This window comes from Temnothorax curvispinosus, unplaced genomic scaffold (assembly GCF_003070985.1).
Source record: "Temnothorax curvispinosus isolate PA1 unplaced genomic scaffold, ASM307098v1 QBEX01013443.1, whole genome shotgun sequence".
Classification (NCBI taxonomy): domain Eukaryota; kingdom Metazoa; phylum Arthropoda; class Insecta; order Hymenoptera; family Formicidae; genus Temnothorax; species Temnothorax curvispinosus.
Genome location: NW_020223223.1, coordinates 1 through 7,036, shown reverse-complemented (window position 1 = coordinate 7,036; position 7,036 = coordinate 1).

Below are 7,036 nucleotides of genomic sequence, written 5' to 3'. Positions count from 1 at the left end.
CGCCGAATCCGGAGAAGTCCCAATTAGTTAAAAATTATATAGGGAATTTAAGGAAGAAGCTTGAAGAAATTCGTTTTGGTGTTAGGGAACGAATAAATATCAAAGCTTCGCGAGTAAAGACCTGGTACGATCGGAGTGCCAGGCGAACTCTTTTTGAACCAGGTCAAAAGGTTTGGTTCTTCAACCCTCGTATGGAGAAAGGAAAAGCTCCGAAGTTACAGGGCAATTGGGAAGGACCCTTTACCGTGGTAAAGAAGCTTAGCGATGTTGTTTACTGCATACAAAGGTCACCTACTCGGAAAAAGAAAATAGCGCATGCTGACAGACTCTCTTTATTCAATCAGGAAAGTGGAGTAGGTCGGAGCCCGGATTAGGAATGTAGGGAAATAGGAATTAAATTTAGTGAAAACTTGTTTTGTTATTGTTCTTGTTACTGCATTTAATGCTTGTTTTTACAGTTAGTCAAGAGGACTTTCAATCTAAAAATGTGTTTGAAGAGGACTGACGAAAACAGCGTAGTCCCATCTCAACTCTTTCCGTCATCTAAATAAGAAAACCGCCTCGCCCACATTTTTTGACCGTGGTTTTCCCGTGGAACGTAGGGCGAATGCCGAGGCGGGGACTGGGGAGTCTTGCGAGACGCAGGGTCCACGGAAGTTCCCCCCCCCCCATGTCCAAAGATTTAGAAGAGGAGTCAACGCCGGAAACAAAGAGGGGTCCACGCTGAGCCAGAATAATAGCGGTTCTAAGAAGAGTCGTCCTGAAACCGGCAAGAGGGACCAGCCTGGCCAGCTCTCCCTCGGGAAAAGCCAAGACAAAAGACCCAAGAAGGAAAAGGGAACCTAAGAAAACGGAGCCCGGTAACCCGCAGCAGCAGCTCGGGGTAGAGCAGGAGTCCGTCAAGAATCCCGGGAACAAAAACCGCCTGTTCACTGCCCTTCTAGATTGTCGGGACGACAATCTTGAAAAGAGAGGGCAGTGTTGCGCCCGTGCTGGACACCCGTTTGTGGGCTGAACTTGGCTCTGCTGACCGTTCCGCGGAAGCTTCGTGCTGAAGCGCGTCCCTTGACTACGGAATATTGATTTTCTTGTTTACTGTCAGATTTACGGGGGGACTCAAAACGTTCGGACGAGTTCTCTTCCAGAAACGCATTCCTGTACAAAGATCTTAAATAAACCCGAGTTTTTTTTGTAAACGGGAGTTGTCTTTCTTACGCGAGTCCGGGAGTGCGCGGCGCGAACGCGAGTGACTAGTGATTGCGGAGCGCAGCGCAACACTATTTTGATTTGTTATGTCTTTTTGATGTACATTGTACTAGTTAGATACATCAACATTTATATCATATCAAGCTAATTTAATACAAATTTAATACATGGTACGTGTATCAAACAATCTTATTTCTTATATTGTATTTTTTTCTTAAATTATATGATCTTTGAAGAAAAAGCAACAGATTAAATTACAATATTTAAAGTAAAGTTTTTTTCTCAAATTTTTTTTCATATATACAGACGGTACTCTTTTTTTTACGTTAAAAAAGTTTTGATTTTAATATATTTTATATCTAAAACGGTTATTGTTTTTTTTCAGCGGTTATGAAAAAGCAGATTACTTCTAAGTTTGTAAATATATTACCATATCAGAAAGAATCACAGTCCTCTAAAATTACCTCAACTTTCATGAAAGATAAAGGTATATACAGGGTGAATCTTAATGGATGCACCAACTTTTTACCATAGGAGATGAGTTACCGACCGCAACTGTAATCAACCGAACGATCCATAGGTGACATTAGCTTGAATCGACCGCTTCGATCGACGAGTTCGAGATGATGTATAGGCAAGTTAAAAACTGTGAATCAAATAACGTATATCGTATGTACATATTTTTCTAATATATCCAACTGTCTTACGCATTTTTCTTTTTACATATAATTTTATTTAATAACACAATTTCTTATTATTCTCCATCTATGCGCAACGTATTTACCGCATGTACTACGTTTACGCGAGCGTTACTTTGGAAGTAACTTACGATAATTCATTCGTTTACGCAGAGTAAATTATCGTAAGTTACTACAAAATTTCCTTTACGCGAAGAAATTATCGAAAGTTACTACAGAAGTAACGCTCGCGTAAACATAGTAATAAAAAGAAATATCTTTTGTATCTGTTTCTACGTTTACGCGAGCGATTACTTCTGTAGTAACTTACGATAATTCACTCGTTTACGCAAAGTAAATTATCATAAGTTACCACAAAATTCTGTTTACGCGTAAGAATTATCGTAAGTTACTACAGAAGTAACGCTCGCGTAAACGTAGTAAGAGTATCTTTATTATACGATTTTTTTTTAGATATTTATATTTTAATACAGTTTTATTTGGTGGCGGTTTTATTTCACGCTTACGCGGAACATTTTAGCGCGTAAAAAAAGAGTTGGATATAAGCGGGAAAAAAATAAAAATATTCTACCATTCTTATACAAAATTGAGCAATTTTATTTTTTTATAAAAAATATTCTATTGTATACTTTATGGATATAAAAGTAATAATGTGAAAAATTAGAAATAATAACAGTGGACTTCCGCACCATCCTTGAGGTACCACCAATAGCGCTTTAGGTTTTTTCGCCTGGACCCGTATTGTACGGTACAATTTGTACCACATTTTTTTTCAGTATAAAGGTTTAAACAGATGTACTAAAGTCATACTGCGTGTAAAAACGCACAGATAAAAAATTATATCAACGTGTAACCGTGCGCAACACATTACCAATTTATCATGTTTTTACCTCAGTATGCGTGCTCGAAATGGTTTCCCTCCAGCCTCTCACAAAATGTAGCATTTTTTAAAATTACACGATGCACCCGGCGCAAGACCCGTGGACTTATTGCACGACAAGCTCGTACAATTAAGTCCTTTACATCTTGAGCACTAGCAAGTCGCGTTGTGCAAACTTAATTACTGCACTAGGAGCCAAAAAACAGTAATAATTCCTGTATTTTTGCTCACTCTCAACTTTTAATCTTTCTTACATTAACCATTACGCGCTACTAACAGTAAGCATTCTTTCAGTAACCAGTACGGATCTTACAGTAACCATTACGATAAAAATCAGTAATGATTCCGGTGCAATAATTAAAAAAAAAGATTTTTTTTATATTTTCAAATAAGTCTTATTTTTTTGAATATTTTTATAGTTTAATTTGTATTCGTGGTTTCGCATATTCTATTTTCTTAATTAAAATTACGCATTGTTTTACAATTTTTGAAAATACATTGACGGGAGACGGGATTCAAACCTAAGATTCCGGAATGACAGTTTAATACGCTAACGCTGAGCTAACAATCTATTCTACAATAACTGTTATGAATCTCTCTGAACTGCTCTAAACTCGCGCGATAAAACGAATATAAAGAGCCAACAGTATTTAATGGTTACAGAATCGCACATGATTGAATAACGGAACTTCTCAACAATTATTTCTTTTCTATTATTTCTTTCAGACACTATGCTTACGATTTTAATCTTTAGATATTACTGTGTTTTTTAGTAGACATTACTTTTTTTTAAGTGAGGATCTATGTATTGAGAATAAAAATTGAGAATGAACGAAAATTCAGAGACTGTTCGAGATCCGTCGAACTTTTCTACGCGAAACATCGGCTCGAAAACATTATTATATTTAACATCGAGAAATACCGATGTTTATGTTGTTCGAGCTCTGTCGAACTTGTGCGAAATATACGTTCCCCGCGATCCCCGCGCCCTCGAAGCCCATCGATTGCGATCACGCGTTACGAGAGTGCTCCCTTATTTGTCGAAGCACGGAAACGGCTGTTTTGACGCGTGATGTGACCATACGGACGAATAGCGATTCAGCTCTCATCGCGCGTTCGTTCCTGAAAAACAATCCTCTTGAGTAAACGGCGAATTCGCTCGCCGGACAGTCAGTCGTTGCTGAGGATTCCTAGCCTCAAGTCGTGGGCCAGAACTCATAACCAAAAGTCGTCGCGTATCAATCCTCGTCTAAAGACAGCACGGCTCTCTCCCTCTTAAATCGCTGCTTAAATCGCTACTCGCTCATTTCGTCTTAAAATGCGGATCAAAGTTACTTAAATTTTAAGTGTGCTACTTAGCGAGGGGTCCGAAAACTTCCGGTCGTGCTCCGCTCGCGATCGTTCTTCTGCCGCGCGCTTAAGATTTCCGTTCGACGCGTACAAGATCTCCGCTACGCGAGAGGCTTCGATGCGAGAAGCTGAGACAGGATTTCCGTTCGCGATATCTGGCAGAAAAGTACAAACGACTGAGAAGATTTCCGAATCCGCGGCGCACGATCCGTTGTTCCCCCTCGAGTCTTTTCCGTTCTTGAAGTAAAGACTATATATTTCTTTGTGCAATCTGTGTTACGAGTGCTTTAATCCTCATTCCTCCCGCGAATTTACGACTCGCGTTATCCACGCTTCTTGCTCAACTCTGAGCGGAATCCAGATTCAGGGCGACCGTCGTAAAGCGACGCCCGAACCGAGACTATTACTGTTTTCCGGCTTTCAGTGTGCTTAAGATAATTCCACAAGAATAAAAATAAACTGATATCAAAGTTTTACATATAATTTTCTGGTTGATTCCTTGATTCCTACCGCGTGATGGCTTGTGCGTTAATTATTAGGTCGTCGATATTATAATCATTTCTTCTATTTGCGCCATTTTTATGCGCGGTGTTCGTGTTGTACGAAAAAAGCTATGGAAATAATGATAAAAGAATAAAATATTTATTTTACCATAAAATCTTAGAAATAAATATGTATTTAAACATTTCAGAGAAATTGACCATTTTTTCACAGCTACAACTAGTCTGTAGCCTCATCGAAAATATGTGGCTTGGTTACTTCTGCTCTGGGTATTTTAAAGCATAAACTTTTAGTCGGAAATAGAAGATAGTTTTTTGTCAGAATTCTGTCGATCTTTAATTAATTTCTTTCACTGTTTCTGCGTTGTTTCTACAGCTTTATCCTAGCAAATTGTTCATTCCGTGTCTTGCTTCGATCCCGTGTGTTTCGTAAACGTGATAGAACGTGCGGTCAACATGGCTCACAATTTTACGAATAATGAGATGTGCGACATGGTTTTTTTGTACGCTATATGCGGCTGACAATTGCGGGAAACTGCGAGAGCTTATGCTCGTAGATACCCAGAGCGAAGACAGCCACATCATACATTTTTTCTGAGGCTGGAATCGCGGTTGCGAAAAAATGGTCAATTTAGACCTGTTAAGCCTGCAGGTACATATTTATTTCTAAGATCTTCTAATAAAATAATTTAAAATTGTATCCTCTTACTTTTATTGCCTCGTACAGGACGACCACCGCGCATAAATACCGCACGGATATTAGAAAAGGTCACTAATGACCCAGAAATTAGTACACGAGACGTCGCGCGGTATCAAGGAGTCAGCCAGGCAACAGTATGTAGGGCTTTGAAATCGGCTCACTTCCATCTCTACAAGGTAACCCTGACTCAAGAGTTGCTTGCAAATGATCAACCTCGCAGATTGAGGTATTGTCAATGGCTCCTTAATGTGAGTGAGGAAAATTATTATTTTTCGAAATACATTCTGTTTTCGGACGAATGTATTTTCCATAATGATGGCAAAGTCAACCGCCATAACTCGCATTATTGGGCCACTGATAATCCTCACTGAATGCAGCAAGCGCATACACAAGTCAGGTGGTCGGTGAACGTTTGGGCGGGTATTCTCAGAGACCACATCATTGGGCCACATTTTATTGATGATGGGATCGATGGTGACTGATACCGAAGATTTCTCAACAATGAACTTGTTGACTTGTTGGATGAGGTGCCGTTGGAATTACGTGCTAACATGTGGTTCCAATAGGATGGCCATCCAGCACACACTGCCAGGGCAACAAGGGCGTTATTAAATGAGAAATTCGGTAACCGTTGGATCGGACTTTATGGTCCCCACGAATGGCTACCGCGTTCACCAGACCTCACACCGCTAGATCTTTTTCTGTGGGGTCATCTTAAGCAGCAAGTTTACGCAACGCGATCTGCTAATGCTCAAGATCTGAGGGATCGAATTGTACGAGCTTGCCGTGCAATAACTCCACAGGTCTTGCGCCGGGTGCGTCGTGCAGTTTTGACAAGGGCTACATTTTGTGAGAGGATTGAGGGGGGCCATTTCGAGCACATACTAAAGTAAAAATATGATAAATTGGTGATGTGTTGCGCACGGTCACATGATGATGTAATTTTTCATCTGCGTGCGCTCTTACGCAATATGACATCAATGTATCTATTTAAACTTTTTTACTGATAAAGTCTAAAGATGTGGTACAATATGGCTCCAGGCGAAGGTCCACTTTAAAAAACCTAACGCGCCATTGGTGGTACCTCAAGGGTGGTGCGGAAGTCCACTGTTATTATTTCTAATTTTTCACATTATTACTTTTATATCCATAAAGTATACAGTAGAATATTTTTTATAGAAAAGTAGAATTGCTCAATTTTGTATAAGAATGGTAGAATATTTTTATTTTTTTTCCGCTTATATCCAACTATTTTTTTACGCGCTAAAATGTTCCGCGTAAGCGTGAAAAAAAACCGCCACCAAGTAAAATTGTATTAAAATATAAATATCTAAAAAAAAATTGTATAAAAAAGATACTCTTACTATGTTTACGCGAGCGTTACTTCTGTAGTAACTTACGATAATTCTTACGCGTAAACAGAATTTTGTGGTAACTTATGATAATTTACTTTGCGTAAACAAGTGAATTATCGTAAGTTACTACAGAAGTAATCGCTCGCGTAAATGTAGAAACAGATACAAAAGATATTTCTTTCTATTACTATGTTTACGCGAGCGGCACTGTATGTACTATACCATTACATTACTAATGATTATACTACTAAGTATTATTACACGCTACGAACATGCATAATTTTTAGTTCAATGTTAAAATAGACAAAGAATTGCGTATTTATTTTTTACACAGATACTACTTATAT